This window comes from Hylobates moloch, unplaced genomic scaffold (assembly GCF_009828535.3).
Source record: "Hylobates moloch isolate HMO894 unplaced genomic scaffold, HMol_V3 SCAFFOLD_20, whole genome shotgun sequence".
In the NCBI taxonomy this organism is placed as follows: domain Eukaryota; kingdom Metazoa; phylum Chordata; class Mammalia; order Primates; family Hylobatidae; genus Hylobates; species Hylobates moloch.
The window spans coordinates 25,804,202-25,823,141 of NW_026652295.1; the positions used below are offsets into that span (position 1 = coordinate 25,804,202).

The 18,940-nt window shown below is 43.4% G+C and overlaps 3 non-coding genes across 3 annotated transcripts; 1 reads left to right on the forward strand and 2 right to left on the reverse strand.

The window, feature by feature from the left end:
• Positions 1–25: 25 nt before the first annotated feature.
• LOC116460575 (U6 spliceosomal RNA) lies at positions 26–133 on the reverse strand. Its single transcript, XR_004245863.1, has one exon. It is a non-coding gene; the product is annotated as a U6 spliceosomal RNA (small nuclear RNA).
• Positions 134–1,885: 1,752 nt separating this feature from the next.
• Positions 1,886–1,968, forward strand: TRNAL-CAG (transfer RNA leucine (anticodon CAG)). Its single transcript has one exon. It is a non-coding gene; the product is annotated as a tRNA-Leu (tRNA).
• Positions 1,969–14,004: 12,036 nt separating this feature from the next.
• On the reverse strand, positions 14,005–14,078 carry TRNAT-AGU (transfer RNA threonine (anticodon AGU)). The gene has a single exon. It is a non-coding gene; the product is annotated as a tRNA-Thr (tRNA).
• Positions 14,079–18,940: the final 4,862 nt, after the last annotated feature.

Sequence of the window (18,940 nt, forward strand, 5' to 3'; positions counted from 1 at the left end):
TTGTCTCAAAAAAAAAGAAAAGAAAAAAAAAACGGCATGCTTCACAAATTTGCCTGTCATCCTTGTGCAAAGGCCATGCTAATCTTCTCTGCATTGCTCCAATTTTAGTGTAAGTGCTTGCCGAAGGGAGCACAGCTCTGTCCATTTTATTTCATGTTTCTTGGGCTCACTGCCCCATTATAGTGTAAGCCCTTCGATGGTGAAGCTTATTCTGTCTGCTTGTTTACTGTTGGATCACCAGCACCTAGAACGCTGCCTGGCACATAGTAGGTACCCAATAAATATTTCCTGTATGTTGGATGAATGAATTGCCTCTCTCCTCTCTTGTCTCCAAAGTTGGTATCCACCACTATCCTGTGAAAAGAGCAGAGGTGACTGCATTTTAGAGGCCTTGCAGAGGACTTATTAAACACTTACTGTGGGACTCTATCCTCATAACTTTTTAATTTACTTATTTATATTTTTAAAATCAAAAAATAAAGATCTATATATTTATGATGCACAAAATGATGTTTTGTTCTATGTGTACATTGTGGGAAGGCTAAATCAAGCTAATTAACATATCCATTACATCACATACTTATTTTTTCTTTTTGTGGCAAGAACATTTAAAATCCACTCTCAGCAATTTTCAAGTATTCAATAACGTTGTTGTTAACCATAGTCACCATGTTGGACATAGCAAAACTTCTGAATCCGTACACCTGGGTAGAACAGAATTTGCCTCTAATTGATTCCCTGGAGATGGGGATTTAATGCTTAATTTAAGGGATTAACCATTGTATTCTATCAATTGAACTCACGACGAAACTATTATAGGTGTCTAAGAAAGCTGTTTCTAATGTCCACAGAAGCAAAAGACTTATCTAAGATTCTCCAGGTAGTTAGTGACCAGTTCTAGTTCTGTCTGAAATTCGTACTCAGGTCCCCTGACTTCCAGTCAGTGATATTCCGACCATGGCATCCTGACTGCTAACCCTTGCTAACAAAATTTGAAGTAGATCTCACCTCTGACCTTTGTTTATGTTTAGAAAAGCTGTTGTGCTCGAGGCCTTCTATCAAGTACCCGCTGCGCTGGGTTTAGTAAAATACATAAGCTACTCCCCAGTTTTGTTGTTGTTGGTTTTGCTTTTGCTTTTTAAAGTTTTTATTACAGTATAACATCCACACCGAAAAGTGCACAAATCCTCCATAAACTCCGATCGAGAGGTAAGACAAGCCAGCCTTCTCGCGCTCCCTGTCCTCTCCACCCGTCCTGCCAAGGGTAACCACTTGCTGGGAGATTTGCAGCAGAACGCAAAGGAGAGGGATTAGGGAGCACCTTGTTCCAGCAAAAAACTGGAGTAAGCCTAAACCTTCCTGGGAGTTAAGTGTAAGTTTAAGCCAGGTATTCTAGCAAGGTTGAGTTCAACAGGATTGCCATTATTTTAACTAGAATTCAGTTGAGAGTAGGGCGCCATCGCCGTCTTCCGCCTTAGTCACTCGGTCCTGAGCTAGCTCACGCCCTCCCCGCCCCCGCCCCTTCCACGCCCCCACGCCCCCGTCCCGCTCCCCCCATCCCGACCCGCCCTCTCTCGCCCGCCGCCCGGCCCGCCGCAGCCCTCCCCGCGTAGCCTGGGAGCAACTCGGCGTTCACTCGGGAGACGCCGCTCTGTGGCCCCGACAACCGGTCCTATGCAGTGCTTCAACCCCGGGTCGCCGTCCGAGGCAGTTCGCGGAGTGGCGGCTTACCTTTTAACCCAGGAATGCTCATATCTTGAGAAAAAGAGAAACAAAGAGGTGGGCGGGGGTGGGGACTGGGGGAGGTGGGGGTCGGTGTAGGGGGAGCTAATAAGAGTTTAGGTAGAGACAGAAGTGAGTTTTGAAAAAGACGTATGACAAGCTGGTCAGGATGGCCGAGCGGTCTAAGGCGCTGCGTTCAGGTCGCAGTCTCCCCTGGAGGCGTGGGTTCGAATCCCACTCCTGACAGTTGAAACTTTTGGTATTTACACACAAATCGAGTTTAACTTTACGCTACGTTTTCCTACCTTTTCTTTGTGACACGGCCTTCTCTCTTTTTAAAACATAAATTTTCCAAGTTCAGGAATAAAAGCACTCTTTGTTTTTATTAGCCACTCCAAAGACAGCAAAAAGTACTCTGTACTCCGAAAATAATTTCAGAACCCACTGGTGTTTTGAAATCTCACCTCCTTTCTCCGTTTCTCCTCTGTCTCTAGTTGTCTTTCCTTCTCCCTCCTTCACAGGCAGAGTTGAATGAATGTTACTCTTCAGTTCATGGCTCATTACATTACTGCAGGGCTCCTCTTTATTTAGTTATAGATATCTTTAATTCCCTTTCCTCAGTCTCATTCCCCACCTCATCCTGACTCCCCATAAGAAATTACTGCGAGAGTTCCTTCCGGTCTGGCCGAGAGCGCGGAGAGACGCAGAGCGCGGCCCGCTCCTCCAGGGCCCTCCAGGCCCTCCGGGCCCGGGTCGGCGGGTGAGCTAGGGAGCCCCGGGACAGGCCGCGCCCTCTGCCCTACAGATACCGGAGGCCTCTGCTGTGGCTGTCCACTGGCTGGGCTCAGGCCTTGAAGCGGCGGCGAACCTCTCTTCCCTACCCTACCTCGGTGACTGATGGCGGCGGCGGCCTCTCCCAACCCGGACCCCGCCGGCCGTCGGGTCTCCCGGCCCAAGCCTGCCGGGCCTGGACGAAACCCTCGCCGAGCAGCCTGGACGCAGCGCCTTTGGGTGGTGGCGGGAGTGGCGGGCCGGGAAGCGTGGCGGCCGCTCGAACGCCGCGCGGCGGAGGGCGTTAGGGCAGAGGGCCCGGGAAGGCGGCCTAGGGACGCAGGCAGGCTCGGCCGCCTCTTAAGGCCACGGGGCCGCCAGATCTGGGTCCCGGGTGACCACTCTGTCGCCATTCGGCGGGACCTACTTAGTCCTAACGACAACGGACAAAGGCCTTAACGGGCCTGGGAGGTGAGCGAAGTCCCGAACGACGACGGGTGGAACGGTTAGCGGCGATCGGGCAGTTGTTCTTCGTACTACCAGACCTTGCTGTCGGAAGAGAGAAATGGTAGAATGACAGGCCACGTTTGGCCCGTTGGAAATGCCCGCCATCCTCTGGGAAGATTTACTGGCCCTTTATGGAAGGCCTGTGTATATAATATGAAAAAGCTGCTCTCAACTCCACCCCAACCTTTTAATAGAAAAACATTTGTCACATCTAGCCCTTCTAGGTGGAAAGAGGTTGCCGACGTATGATAGAGTTAGAAAGTCACACATCTTGTAAATTCTCATTTGTTTAAAATAAATCATAGAAAATACATGTCTTCTGGAGATGACTTTTGGAAATTAAGTTGTTAGACGGCCACTAGAAGCGATACGTTCACGTTTGTTCAGTAGGTTAGATGACATGGAGCTCGAAGACCTGAGAAGGAAGAAAAGAAGGTTCTATGCTAGACTGGTCATATTTAGAAGACATTTTCATATTCTATCCATTGTTTTGTGTGCATTTGCTTCCTCACTACTGTGTATATAGTTGACAATGCTAAGCTTTTTTGAAATGTCTATTCTTTTTAGATATTCTGAAGTGTCTGATATATGTTAAAATTAGAGGTAGTAAAATCACATTTTGTAAATATCTTTTTGTTACAATTCATAGGAATGTTGTTTTTTGGGGGGAATGGCCAAATCACCTGTTGAGTAATACTCATTGTGTTTGTGCAGTGGTTCAGGGGAGGAGAGAGGAGGGGGAGGTGCAGAGAGCTCTGTGCCATCCTGCTTACAGCGAGGCAAGATGAATCACTATGTCTGTGCATTTTGTTTTACTTATCTATGTATATAGTGTACATAAAGGACAAACGAGTCCTAATTTACAGCATCTAGTCTTTCTGGATGTTAAAGAGGTTGCCAGTGTATGACAAAACTAGAGTTAGTAAACTAATATATTTTGTACATTTTGTTTTACAAGTCCTAGGAAAGATTGTCTTCTGAAAATTTGAGCATTCTTGCCCACTAGGTTGATGGAGATGGGAAGGGTTCTAGGCCAGAATGTTCACATTTGGAAGACTCTTTCAAATTATAACTGTTGTTACATGTTTGCAGTTTATTCAAGACTGCTGTGTACATAGTGGACAAATTAACTCCTTACTTGAAACATTTAGTCTATCTAGATGTTTAGAAGTGCCTGATGTATATTAAATGTAGAGGTAGTAAAATACCACTTTGTAAATATCTTTTTGCTAAAATTCACATGAAATACTTTTGGAAATTGAATTGCCAAGCCACCTTTGTGAGCAGTATATTACTGTCTATACTTGCTCAATGGTTTAGGGGAGGTGGGAGGGAAGAAACTGCAAAAGATAATATGCTAGTGTGTTCATACTTGGACATTTTCAGACACCATTTTTCTGTATGTTTTGTGCATTTTGTTTTGCTCTGTATATAGTGTATACAATGAACAAATAGTCCTAATTTTTTAACATCTAGAGGTTGCCAGTGTATGACAAATAGTAAAATTAGCATATTTTGTATGCTTTGTGTTGAAATTCATGGGAAAACTTGTCTTCTGTAATTCACTTTTGCATAGGAGTTTGTTCAGCCATCTCTAAGCATTACACATGCGTGTACTTGTCCACTGAATTGAAGGCAGAGAAGGAAGAGAAGAGGGAATGATTCAAGGCCAAAATGGTCACATTTAAAAGATACCTTAGATGATAATCATTGTTATGTGTGTGCAGTTTTATTTAACAGTGCTGTGTACATGGTGGACAAGTTATGAAATATCTAGTTTTTAGATATTTGGAAGTGCTTGATGTATTTTAAAGTAGTAGTAGAATAACACTTTTTGTAAATAGCTTTAAAAACTGATGGGAAATGCTGTTCGGAGGTGGATTTGTTGAACCACCTAGGAGGTAGGAGGGAAAAAATTGCAAAAGATGTTTTGCCATTGTTTATTAGAAAATTTCAGCTTAATCCATTGCCTATATGTTACATGCATTTCATTTAACTTTGCTATACTGTATATATTGTGTATATACTGGACAAATGATTCCTGATTTTATAATATCTAGTCTGTAGCTATTAAAGAGGTTGCCAATGTATGATAAAAGTAGTTAGTAAACTAACGCATTTTGTACACTTTGTTAAAATCCATAGAGAGGCTGTCTTCTGAAAAGGACTTTTGGAAGTGAAATGATAACATTAGCTCAAAGTGGCACATGTGCCTATATCCACCAGATTGGTAGTGGAGAGGAGTTGGAAGGAATGAAGGGTTCTAGACCAAAATGTTCCTATTTAGAAGACACTTTCAGATATAACCATCGTTACATGTGTGTAGTTTATTCGACAGTGCTATGTATATAGTGGACAAACTTAAGTCCTTATTTGAAATAGCTAGTCTTTCTAGATGTTTAGAAGTGCATAAAGTATGTTAAAAGTAGAGGTAGTAAGTAATACATTTTGTAGTTATCCTTTTGATATGAAATATTGTCTTGGAAATTGATCAATTATCTGAGAAGTACACATTATGATATTTGTGCTGGTTCAGGGGGAAGAAGGAGCACAGAGTTCAAAGGGCTTTCTACCAGCGTCCAATGTGTTTATGATGAGGCACATTGACTATTGTCCCTTATGTCTGCATTTTCGTTTATTGTGCTGTGTATATAAGCAGACATAGGAGTCCTAATTTACATCTAGTTGATGTTAAAGAGGTTGCCAGTGTATGGCAAAAGTAGAGTTAGTAAACTAATACATTGAGTACGCTGTGTTAAAATTCATAAGGAACACTTCTTAAAAACAGAAGTAAAATTATTAAAATCCCCCCCCAAGCATTACAGATGGCTTATAGCTGTCAACCGGGTTGGTAGAGGTCAGAAAGGGAAGTGTTCTAGGCCAGAATGTTCCTATTTAGAAGACACTCAAATTATAGTCTATGTTATGTATATACACCATTTATTCAATACCACTGTGTATATAATGGAAAACTTAAGTGCAGTTTGAAACATCTAGTCTTTCTAGGTGTTTAAAAGTGCACAACAGTCAGGTGCGGTGGCTCACTCCTGTAATCCTGGCACTTTGGGAGGCCAAGGTGGGCGGATCACGAAGTCAAGGGATCGAGATCATCTTGGCCAACATGGTGAAACCCCATCTCTACAAAAAATACAAAAATTAGCTGGTCGTGGTGGCATGTACCTGTAGTCCCAGCTACAGAGGAGACAGGTTGTCGTGAGCCGAGACCATACCACTGCACTCCAGCGTGGTGATAGAGCAAGACTCCGTCTCAAAAAAAAAAAAAAAAAAAGCACAACATAGGTTAAAAGTAGAGGGCTAAAGTAACACCCCTCTAAGCATTTGTTTTCAGTACTTCCTAGGAGTGGTTGCATTTGGGAATGGAATTGTTAAAACTTGATGCTTAGGAGCCTATGCTGACTATTCACTGCGTGGTGGGGTGGGGAGGAGGAGGAGGTATACAGGGAGAAGGGTTCTGTGCCCCTGAGTTAGATTAGTTCAGATGGTCTAATCATTGCTCTATATGTGCATTTTATTGTGTTAATATTGTGTATTAAAGGATAAACAAGTCTTAATGCTCAAAGTATGTTAAAAATAGATGTAGTGAATCAGTCCCTTTGTGAATGTCCTATTGTTAGTTTTTAGGAAGGCCTGTCTTCTGGGAGTGACCTTTATTGGTCCACTTCTTGGAGCTAGACGTCCTGTACTTAGTCACTGGGGATGGTGGAAGAGGGAGAAGAGGAAGGATGAAAGGAAGGTCTCTTTGCTAGTATCTCCATATCTAGAAGATGGTTTTAGATGATAACCACAGGTCTATATGAGCATTTTTAGTGAAGTGCCTGTGTTTATTGTCGACAAATTTCATTATTTTGCAAAATTTAACCTTTATGAATGTCTGAGGTGACAACGTATGATAAAAACTAGAGCTAGTGGGCCAGGCATGGTGGCTCACGCCTGTAATCCCAACACTTTGGGAGGCTGAGGCAGGCGGATCACAAGGTCAAGAGATTGAGACCATCCTGGTCAACATGGTGAAACCCCATCTCTACTAAAAATACAAAAATTAGCTGGGCGTGATGGTGCGCTCCTGAAGCCCCAGCTACTCAGGAGGCTGAGGCAGGAGAATCACTTGAACCTGGGAGGCGGAGGTTGCAGTGAGCCGATATCACGCCACTGCATTCCAGCCTGGGCAACAGAGCAAGACTCCATCTCAAAAAAAAAAAAAAACTAGAGCTAGTGAATTAGCCAATTTGTAAATACCTTTGTTATAATTGACAGAAAAGATGCATCTTGGACATGGAATTGTTAAACCACCTCTGAGCAGTATATATCAGGACTTGTTCATTAGGTTGGCAGCAGAGGGGCAGAAGGAAGTATACAGGGAGAGATGTATGCAGATGTGTCCATATGTGTCCATATTTACATTTTGATGATAGCCAGTGATGTATACATCTCTTTTGGCTGTACTATAGGAATACATTAAGTAATTCAATGGAAATATACCTTGCTAATATTATAATGGTATAGCTCTGCTAATGAATTATCTTAGAAACATTATACTTAGTGTATTCTGTTGCTGTATGTTTCATTTTAAATTGAGCATTAAGGGAATGCAGCATTTAAATCAGAACTCTGCCAATGCTTTTATCTAGAGGCATGTTGCCATTTTTGTCTTCTATGAAATTTGTCCCAAGAAAGGTAGGACTACATTTTTTTTTTTAACAGATTGAGTTGGTGTAGTGTATTCTTGTTTATCAAAATACTCATAAAGCTTTGGGATTTTGAATTGGTAAATATTCATGATGTGTGAAAACTCATGATACATACTGTACAATCTCAGTCCTGTAAGATTGGATGTTGTGCCTACACACACACAAGACCTAGAAGAACACGTCAAACTATAAACTGCTTGTGATTCTGAATGACTTTGTTCTGTGCTTCTTGTGATTTTCAGTTTCCTATAATGACATATTAATATATTAACTTTTTAAAATAAAGGTTATTTTAAAAGCCTGTTTAAAAAAAAATCACTGGAAAAGGCATCCTTTTCTTTCTATATGCTTTTATAGAACAGGTATGATTGGTTTGGGTGAATGTGTTTTTAATTTACATAAGTGATACTGCATCATAGATCTCTTTCTTATTCCATTGGTACCGCAGTTTTGAGCTATGTTGCTGTGTGCACATCTAAACCAATTATTTTCATTGCCTCATAGAGGTCTGCAATGTGAAGTCACCTACTCTTCTACTTTGCCACTACAAATAAGGGTTCCATCAATGAACATCTTCCTATATTTCAATTATGAGGCCGTATAAGATTTTCCTTGAGATACAGCAGGAACACATTGCAGGTCATGTGATCTGACAATCTACTAATTTTGCAGTTCAGAACAGGACCTGGGACCCAGGGAGCATGATGTAGACACACAGAAGTTCATGTTTAATGACATCTCCAGAAGTATTCCTCAAATTGAAGTTTCCTAATATCTAGCCTGATCATCTTGAGCATTAATAGCTACTGTTAGAAACATGAATAGGCAATGTTTCTATTTTGAGCTCATAATTTTCTGCAAAGCCTCAATTAATCAAAAACCTCAGATGACTGGAATTTTCTTTTCATTATTCCTTTTTAAAAGAGAAATTCAATCTAATTACCGAGTTACCAAAGCAGAATATAGAGTGAATCTGTTTTATAATCACTGATATTCAAAATTTTTCTGCTCTCTTTCTCTCCTAAAACCCTCAAACTTCACAAAAAGATTCAAGCATGCACTGAAAGAAAAATGAATTGATATGTCTTAGAAAGATCATCAGCAAGGCTAGAAAAGAACAAAGTTCCCCCTTATTGCCCAAGTATTCACTCCACATATTCACTCCATTTCTGCCTACCCTGACATTCTGATCAAACATGGCTTTGAATCCCTCCTTCAGAGGTGGCAACATAAGAGAAAGGAGGAAATGGCAAATAGGTGTACCCCTAGGGTAGCAGAAATAACACCTAAAGGTGCTTGGAAGGCCAGCAGATTAGTCGAATTCAATTCAGGCTGCCTAGGCCCATCTCTGGACACTGCCACTTGCCAGCTACTTACCTTCCAGGAAAGTGACTTTGCATCCTTGTACCTCAGTGCCCTTCTCTTTAAAATGGAGGGAATAATTGCACCTTTCCTCATAACTATGCAGTAAGGATTACATGACTTGGAATATGTAAAAAGCTTAGAAGAGTGTCTGGCAAACAACAAACGCCTGATACATTGTATTTTTTTTTTCCATAATTGAGTACCTGCTTGTATTAGGGTCCTTCAGAAATACCGAACTAATAGTCTATCTATCTATTAACTATGTATGTGTGTATCTATCTATCTATCTATGCCTGTCTATCGAGAGAGAGACAGTAATTTATGATAAGGAATTGGTTCACACAATTATGGAGGAGGCTGAGAAGTCCCACAATCTGCCATCTGCTAGCTGGAGCCCCAGAAAAGCAGGTAGTATAATTCAGTCTGGGTCTCAATCAAGCCTGAAAGCCCTGGGAGTCAATGATGTAAATCCCAGTCCAAGAGCCAGAGGAAAAAAAATGAGATGTAAAGTAGTGGGGTAGGGGGAGAAGAGGTGAATTCCTCCTTCCTCAACCTTTGTTCTATTAACGCCCTTAACAAATGGGAGGGATCATACCGGGGAGGGCAATTTGCTTTACTGAGTCCCTGATTCAAATGATAATGTCATCCAGAAACACCCTGAGATAAGGTCTCGCTCTGTCACCTAGGCTAGAGTGCAGTGGCGCAACCAGGGCTCGCTGCAGCCTCGATCTTCTGGGCTCAAGCATTCCTCCTACCTCAGTCTCATGAGTAGCTGGGACTACAGGTGCATACCACCACACCTGGCTAATTTTTATTATTATTATTTTTTTTTGTAGTGACATGAGGGCCTCACTATGTTGGCCAGGCTGGTCTCAAACTCCTGGGCTCAAGCGATCCTCCTACCTTGGCCTCCCAAAGTGCTGGGCCACCAATCCCAGCCAGAAACAATGTGTAATCTGAGTATCTAATGAACCACTCTAATTGACACATACTATTAATTATCACACTGCTGTTGGCCAGGCCCTGTGCTGGTCTCTGGAGATACAGCAGTGAAGAGGACAGGCATAGCCCCTGCCTTGAGAAGTAAACAGGCTAGCTCAGACAGATATGAAGCAAGTAGATGAGCATTGCTACTTAGAATGCAGTGGGAAACACAGTCCCTTCTAGCTCCACCTGCCCATAGGAGAACCTCAGCAGCTGAGCTAGAGGCCCTACTTAATGCACAACTTGTAAATTCAAATGCTATCCAAACTGCTTTGGTAAGGCATTGTCTTTTTAAAAGAAAGCATGAAACACCTGACACTTATGCCAAGTCAAATGTTCTCCGGCTATCTCCAGACAAAAAACAGTTTTAAGACTTGCACATACCCTCACCTAACTGCTCTCCACTTATCTGAACTGAGCATTCTCTTCCTCACCTTTAGTTACACACTGTTCCTTTTGCCCAGGGCATCTGTTCTACTCCTTCTCCCACGTCTATCCTCTTGCCTTGACAAGTTCTGAATCTCCCTCGTGGCTCAGTGTGGGTATCACTTCTTCCATAAAGTCTTCCTTCCACCTTCGCCCAATCAGGGTTTTTGTTTGTCTGCTTTTCTGTTTTGTTTGTTTTTTTCAGCCTCAACCTCCTGAGCTCAAGAGATCCTTCCGCCTCAGCCTCCAGAGTAGCTACGGCTACAGGTACATACCATTATGCCAGGCTAATTTATTTTATGTAGAGATGTGGTCTCGCTATGGACTGTGTTGCCCAAGCTGGTCTTGAGCTCTTGGCTTCAAGTGATCCTCCTACCTTAGCATCCCAAAGTGCTGAGATTACAGAGGTGATCCCCACTGCACCCAGCCCCACACAGACAGGTTTGTTTTCAAATGAGGCTGCAGGCCTGCGCAGTGACCCATGCCTGCAATCCCAACACTTTGGATGACCTAGGCCAGAGTATGTCTGGAGCCCAGGAATTGGAGAACAGCATGGACGATATTATGAAACCCTGTCTCTACAAACAAAACACAAAAATCACCTGGATGTGATGGCAGACACGTAGTGGCACACATTGGTAGGCCTAGCTACTCAGGACGCTGAAGCAGGAGGATTGCTTGAGCCCAGGAGTTCAAGACTGCAGTGAGTTAGGATTGTGCTATTGCACCCAAGCCTGGGCAACTGAGCCAGACCCTGTCCCTAAAAAAAATAAATAAATAAGCAAATGTGGGGCCGAGCGTGGTGGCTCACACCTGTAATCCAGCAATTTGGGAGGCTGAGGCAGGTGGATCACTTGAGGTCAGGAATTCGAGACAAGCCTGGCCAACATGGTGAAGCCCGTCTCTACTAAAAATACAAAAAGCAGCCGGGTGTGGCGGTGGGTGCCCGTAGTCCCAGCTACTTGGGAGGCTGAGGCAGGAGAATCGTTGAACCCAGGAGGCAGAGATAGCAGTGAGCCAAGATCACGCCATTGCACTCCGGCCTGGGCAACAGAGCGAGACTCCATCTCTAAATAAATAAATAAATAAATAAATAAGCAAATGTGGCTCAAAGCACCCTGTACTCCCAATAGTATTACATCTCACTATACTATAACTGCAATTAAATTGTTTTCCCTTCCCATCAGCCTCTTCACCCATGTGTGATTAGCATGGTAACTGCCACATAATAATTGGCCATTGACAAATAGCCACTCACTAGACAAACAAGCATCTGATTACAAACCATTTCCACTTTTACACATAAATTGTTTCCATGATGTATCCATATATGGAGAACTAGGAAGACATAGGCTTTTGGGAAAGATGGTGAGACTCATCACGTGGAATATTCAATAGCTTCAGTAGCCAGTACCACTGCTGCCAACTCAGTAGTACAAACCATGCAATCTGTTGAGGGCCACTTGGCTACAAGCCTCCTATAAAGGTATTTCTGGAGCTGATGGAGCAGGAGAGTGGAAATGAGGCAGGATTGGTAAGGGGATGAATTAGTGATTTAGTGTTAACATCTGCACCAGTGACTCAGCCTGTCCTATCATTTGAGGGAAGTTTGTATCTGGGCCTAGGGAAAAAGAACAGAAGATGGAAGGCCCTAGTGAAAAAAAAAAAAGGGTCTGCCTTTCCATTGCTGCTTGATGTTTATAAAGAAAGGTGGGGAATTGGCCGGGGGCGGTGGCTCACACCTGTAATCCCAGCACTTTGGGAGGCCAAGGTGGGCAGATCACCTGAGGTCAGGAGTTCAAGACCAGCCTGACCCAGCATGGTGAAACCCCGTCTCTACTAAAAATACAAAAATTAGCCGGGTGGCCGGGCGCGGTGGCTCACGCCTGAAATCCCAGCACTTTGGGAGGCCGAGGTGGGCGGATCACGAGGTCAGGAGATCGAGACCATCCTGGCTAACACGGTGAAACCCCGTCTCTACTAAAAATACAAAAAAAAAATTAGCCGGGTGTGTTGGCGGGCGCCTGTAGTCCCAGCTACTCGGGAGGCTGAGGCAGGAGAATGGCGTGAACCCGGGAGGCGGAGCTTGCAGTGAGCCGAGATCGCGCCACTGCACTCCAGCCTGGGGCACAGAGCAAGACTCCGTCTCAAAAAAAAAAAAAACCTGAACCTGAAACAGAGGTTGCATGACCGAGATCACACCATTGCACTCACCTGGTGACAGACGCGGCTCAAAAAAAAAAAAAAAAAAAAAAAAAAAAAATGGGAATTAACTGCAGAAGGGATAAAATCTCATAAAATAGATTGACCGGGCGGTGGCTCACTTGTAACCACACTTTGGAGGCCGAGGCGGGCGGATCACGAGGTCAGGAGATCGAGACCTGAAACCCCCTACCAAAAAATAAAAAATTACCGGGCTGGTGGGGCCCTGTATCCCACTACTCGGGGCTGAGGCAGGAAGAGGTGAACCGGAGGCAGAGGTGCAGAACCCAGCCTGGGCGAAAGAGCAAGACTCCCGCTTCAAAAAAAAAAAAAAAAAAAAGTAGAGTTGCTTCTGAGCTATTCCTCCAAGTGTTGGGATTTTGTCTCCAGAGCTAGAGCAGGAAATCATATTTCAAGCCTTGACCATCTACATAAAATAATATGCTCTGAAAGCAAAAGCCGGAGAAGTGGAACTTTCTGTGCCAGGTGAGCTGTGGGCTGGGTCTTGGGAGATGGGTGAGAGGGTTGGTAATAGTTACAGTGAACTTCCATTTCCTTGGTCTTGTGTTTCTATGTGGAGAACTTCTGCTAAGAGTAAAACTGACTTCTTTCCTACTTCTCAATTTCTCTTTCTTCGTCTTGGAGAGTTTGGGAGAAGGCATCTATCTCAACCCTTCCTGGACTTCTTCAAGTCAGCCTGTTCTAGTGGACCCCTTAAGCAAATGGAGGCTTCTCTGACAGCTTCTTTTCTCAAGTCTTGGTGACAAATATTTGTTTTTGCTTTGATTTGTTCCTTTCCAAAAAACTCTGAGTACAACGCAATCTTTTTAAATAGCGAATCACAGCTTGTTTTATGTGGCCAGATCTTACTGTCTGCTGTGAATTTTCAGAGATGCTACAGCCTTCTCAACAACAGATTATCAATCATTCCAAAGACTGACTTTCCAAAAACATTACCTGCAGATTCTGACAATGAATCTGTTTAAGATTTCTCCAGGAAAGAAAATAGAATGACTAGAGATTATGAAGTTGCCTGTAGTTTAAATTTGGTGTTTGCCTTCCGTTTTCCCTGGTTCCTCTCGTACATGTTGTAAGAATATAACATGTGGAAAAAAAATGTAAGAAAAACAAGAAATTCAGAATTTCATTATTCTAAAAGAAAGCCAAATTTGTCTTTGCTTCTTTTTCGTAAACCAGGAGGTTTCACACCAGACGCAAATAAAACACTTCGCTAGAGTCCAATAGGTGAAAATAACCTTTCACGCTACGCTATACTTTATCAGTTCCGTGGGCACTTTGAAGGCAGGAAAACTACGACAGGCCCCGCTGGGATTCGAACCCAGGATCTCCTGTTTACTAGACAGGCGCTTTAACCAGCTAAGCCACGGAGCCACCGCGCTCGCCGCAGCACAAATGAGCATTGAAAAGAGATGATCTTTGCCTTTGTTCTGTGCATTGATACACTTTCTTGTTACTGAGGTTTGAAAGCAGCCAGATGCTCCTTCAGACACTGAAGATTAACCTTGGCTTCGCCTCAAAAGACCTAAGAAACCGCTCAGCTGCAGGATAACGAAGTTTTTCGCGCTGGGGAGGTGGGGGGTGAGGGAAACGCTGGCAATAGCCTGACTTTCGCCCCCGGGCGAACAGGAGAGTCCGCCGAGAAACTGCCTCAAATAGCAAGCAGCTCATCCTAACGTGGGTAAAGTATGACCTCGGGCTTCAGGGAGAAGAGGGTAGGAGAGCGGGTAGCCAGCCACATTTTCAGAACACTCCTCCGAGTCGTGTAATGCATTTACACCAGAACACTTACGGCACCAAGAACTAATCCTAGCAGGAAGCAAGCTATTTGTTTCTTATTTCATGGCTTTTAAATTAAACTGGAATTAGATTAAAATTCCAGTCATTCCTTACCCCATTTCTTTCCGTTAAAATTGGGCTCCACCTACCTGCTTCTTGCTTATTAAAGATTAACTAATGGGGTTCCAGAGTTGCTTCTTAAAAATGCAAGATTTAAGAATGAACAACTTAATCTTGGAAAGAGATAAAGAAGTCCCCTTCCCGGTATAGCTACACAGAAAGAAAAGCTTTCTTGCCTTAATACTTGTCCAAAGGATCTGATTTGATGTGTCAAATTAGCATTATATATATGTGTGTGTGTGTGTGTGTGTGTATGTGTATGTATATATGTGTATATATACATAGAGAGAGAGAGAGAGAGAGAAAATTTCTATATTGTCATGGGAGCTTATGTGTTTCCAACTTATTCTGTTCTCTATTAAAAATAAATCTGATCAGCCGGGCGCGGTGGCTCGAGCCTGTAATCCCAGCACTTTGGGAGGCTGAGGCGGGCGGATCACGAGGTCAGGAGATCGAGACCATCCTGGCTAACATGGTGAAACCCCGTCTCTACTAAAAACACAAAAAAATTAGCCGGGCGTGGTGGCGGGCGCCTGTATTCCCAGCTACTCGGGAGGCTGAGGCAGGAGAATGGCGTGAACCCAGGAGGTGGAGGTTGCGGTGAGCCGAGATCGCGCCACTGCACTCCAGCCTGGGGGACAGAGAAAGACTCCGTCCCAAAAAAAAAAAAAAAAAAAAAATCTGATCTTGGGAGTATAATTTGAATAAAGGGGTTTAATGAAATTCTGAAGAGTATACAAATTGTTGGCACAGCTGTGAAAGTAACTTCCCAAATGAAACCTGTAATTATGTTTGGCTGTTTTACTGAAATCTGTTGTCCTGGTGATTATGCTGAAACAGACATTTCAGTATTCCTTAGCTGTATCAGTATTTGAAGGATTTCTCTGTCACAGTCTAAGGCAGACATTGGCATGTACCTTTGCTTATATATGTGATGAGGGGAACAGTAAAAGATCACGCCGACTAGAGCTTTCATTTTTATAAAAAGATGCAAGTCGGCCGGGCGCGGTGGCTCACGCCTGTAATCCCAGCACTTTGGGAGGCCGAGGTGGGCGGATCACGAGGTCAGGATATCGAGACCATCCTGGCTAACACGGTGAAACCCCATCTCTACTAAAAATACAAAAAAATTAGCCGGGTGTGGTGGCGGGCGCCTGTAGTCCCAGCTACTCGGGAGGCTGAGGCAGGAGAATGGCGTGAACCCGGGAGGCAGAGCTTGCAGTGAGCTGAGATCGCGCCACTGCACTCCAGCCTCGGCGACAGAGCGAGACTCCGTCTCAAAAAAAAAAAAAAAAAAAAAAAAAATGCAAGTCTATGAACTCAGCACTCACTTTGATTGAGACTCATGAAATAAGCACTTATTACTTTATTATTATAAGATTAGCCATCATATTATTAGTGTGCTTGGAGCCAATATAATCATCATAAATAGCATAGTCACACCTAATATGGCTTTAATCCAACTGTGGCAGGCCCCAGACAGCAGAGACAGTAGTATTTTATTTTGGTTTTTCCTTTGACTCGCAGCTGACGAAGTTTGCACAGAATTTCTAGAATGTCAAAGGAGTTGTTTAGCCAGAGATGAGCCTTGGAAGCAAATTGAGACTTTGAGCAATCATTTACAGAACTCTTGGTGTGAACCGTATCTTCTATTCAGTTCCGACTGTGATTAGGAACCATGGAACCCTCACATTGGCTCCGCTCCACACACCTGAAATTGGAGAGGATGCAAGTGGCTGTGTCACAGACTGCCGACAGTCATGTAAAACAATGTGAGAGTGGCAGATGGTGCAGTTTTCCATGTGCCTGGGAGTGAAACTAAAAAAAAACTGCACTGAAACACAGAGAAGAGTCCACCACTGTCATAGTTGTATGTGTCAACTTAGGCTACCCACTTATTCAATTAAACACTAATCTACATGTTTCTGTGAAGTTATTTTGTAAATGTGGTTAACAATCAGTTAATCTTAAAGAGTCTCCTTCATGTAGATGGGCCTTATCCAATCAGTTAAAAGGCTTTGAGAGCAAAACAAAGGCCTCCCTAAGGAAGAAGAAATTCTGTTTCAAGACTTCAGCATCAGCTTCTGCCTGAGAGTTTCCAGCCTGCCCTACGACCCTACAGGTTTCAGACTTGCCAGTCCTCACCCTAGATATATATAGATATATATCTAGATTTATATCTCTGGACTCTGTTTCTCCGATATATGCTGAAGAAAAGACGGGAAGTTGAAACTGGAACTGTCAGAAAAGATGTAGAAAGATTTCCAAAAACAAAGCGAAAGCATTTCTTTTTCTTTTTTTTTTTCTTTTCTTTTCTTTCTTTTTTTTTTTTTTTTTTTTAGACAGAGTTTTGCACTTATTGCCCAGGCTGGAGTGCAATGGCGCGATCTTGGCTCACTGCAACCTCCGCCTCCCGGGTTCAAGTAATTCTCCTGCCTCTGCCTCCCGAATAGCTGGGACCCACGCCCGGCTAATTTTTTGTATTTTTACTAGAAACGGGGTTTCACCATGTTGGCCAGGCTGGTCTCGATTTCCTTACCTCGTGATCCGCTCACCTCGGCCTCCTAAAGTGCTGGGATTACAGGCGTGAGCCACTGCGTCCAGCCGAAAGCATTTATTGTAGTGAACATGGCTAAGAAATTTGAGGCACCCAAGGGAGGTCTTCAAAGCCTGCAAAACACAGATAAATTTTTATAGACAAACACTAAGGAGAGTGAATGTGGACAGAGCCTACAGCCAGCTGGGTTAAAGCTCATTTTTAAGGTGCTAGGTGGGACCTGTGACTTCCAGGGATGCTCTAGCCTGACCAACAGGGAGAAACCCCGTCTCTACTAAAAATACAAAATTAGCCGGGCGTGGTGGCACATGCCTGTAAACCCAGCTACTTGAGAGGCTGAGGCAGGAGAATCGCTCGAACCTGGGAGGCAGAGGTTGCGGTGAGCCGAGATCGCACCATTGCACTCCAGCCTGGGCAATAAGAGCAAAATTCTGTCTCCAAAAAAAAAAAAAAGTTTTGGTAACCTATTTTAACATAATTCGTTTTCTTTTGAAATCTTACATATTTATCTTTTCTTTTGTATATTTAAAAGTATTATTCTGAGATAGAATCCAGAATCACCAAGCTGCCCTTGGGGCCCATAGTACAAAACCTAACGAACAGATCCCCATGCTATTGCCTAGGGAGGAATCCATAACCTAGCTCTACCTTAATGTTTATGTAGAAAGAGCAGAATATTTTTTGTAAGGGCTGTTGAAAACTTATGAACTGAAAACAAATATTTTCTAATCTCAACGTGTATATTCTCAATATCAGGCAGTTTTACTTCTGTTTAGTAGACCTCAACTTATTTAAAATGCTCACCAGGCATGGGGATGATTTATTCTCAGAAATATGGACAAACTAAAACACACACATATGAGACGTTTGTTTGCTTTCAAAATGAACAAGTGAACATTCATGTGTGTGTCCAGGTTGATGATGCTCCTTATAAAGCTGTCAAATTCTGAGATCAAGGCCCTGCAGTAGAAGCAGCATGCAGTGAGGATGCCTAGCACAGTTTTGCTTAGTAAAATATTTGAAGAAAAAAAAAAAAAGACCCATGGAGAGACAAATAAAAACTCAGACCACGTCACCGTACAACGGCTTCCAGTTTCCTACAGAATACCAGCCAGAGTCCTTACAAGGGCCTGTAAAGCTGGCCAGAGTCCTTTCGAGGGCCTATAAAGCTGGAGGTGGTCTCCCAGGATCTCCTATTTCTCTCCACTGAGCGCTGGCCTCCTCAACATAACTCCCAAGCCTGCTTCCACCTCCAGGCCTTTTCCCTAGCGATTTTTCCCTGTTCCAGATCACTCTTTTCTCCTGATATCAGCATTTATCTCTCATTCATCACTTTCACTGCTGGCCTTTCCTATCCTCTTTCCCTGTTTTATTATTATTTTTCTCTAATCGCTTATCACTATTATTGTGTTTATTTAGTGCTTTCTTATCCGCTTCCGCCACTGCCATGTAATCTTGAGGGCAAGGGTCTCTCATGTTTTCTTCACCGTTATCTGCAGTGCCTTGAACACTAATACTGGTTGAATGAACGAACACATTAATGGAGCGGTGATATTGGGGCAGAGAGGATGCAGGGCTTGCTTTTCACCGCCATTTTTCAGCCGGCAGAGACAGACAGAGAAAGGAATGAAGGCTATGGGGCGTGTGCAGAAGTAGCTACCAGGGAGTCCATGCGCTGCGAGCCTGGACCTGCGGGCAAACGCGGCTTACAGGCCTTCACCCAGACATTACGGGTACAACCTAGTTTCTTATGAAATACCTCGCCACCGAAGCACGTGCA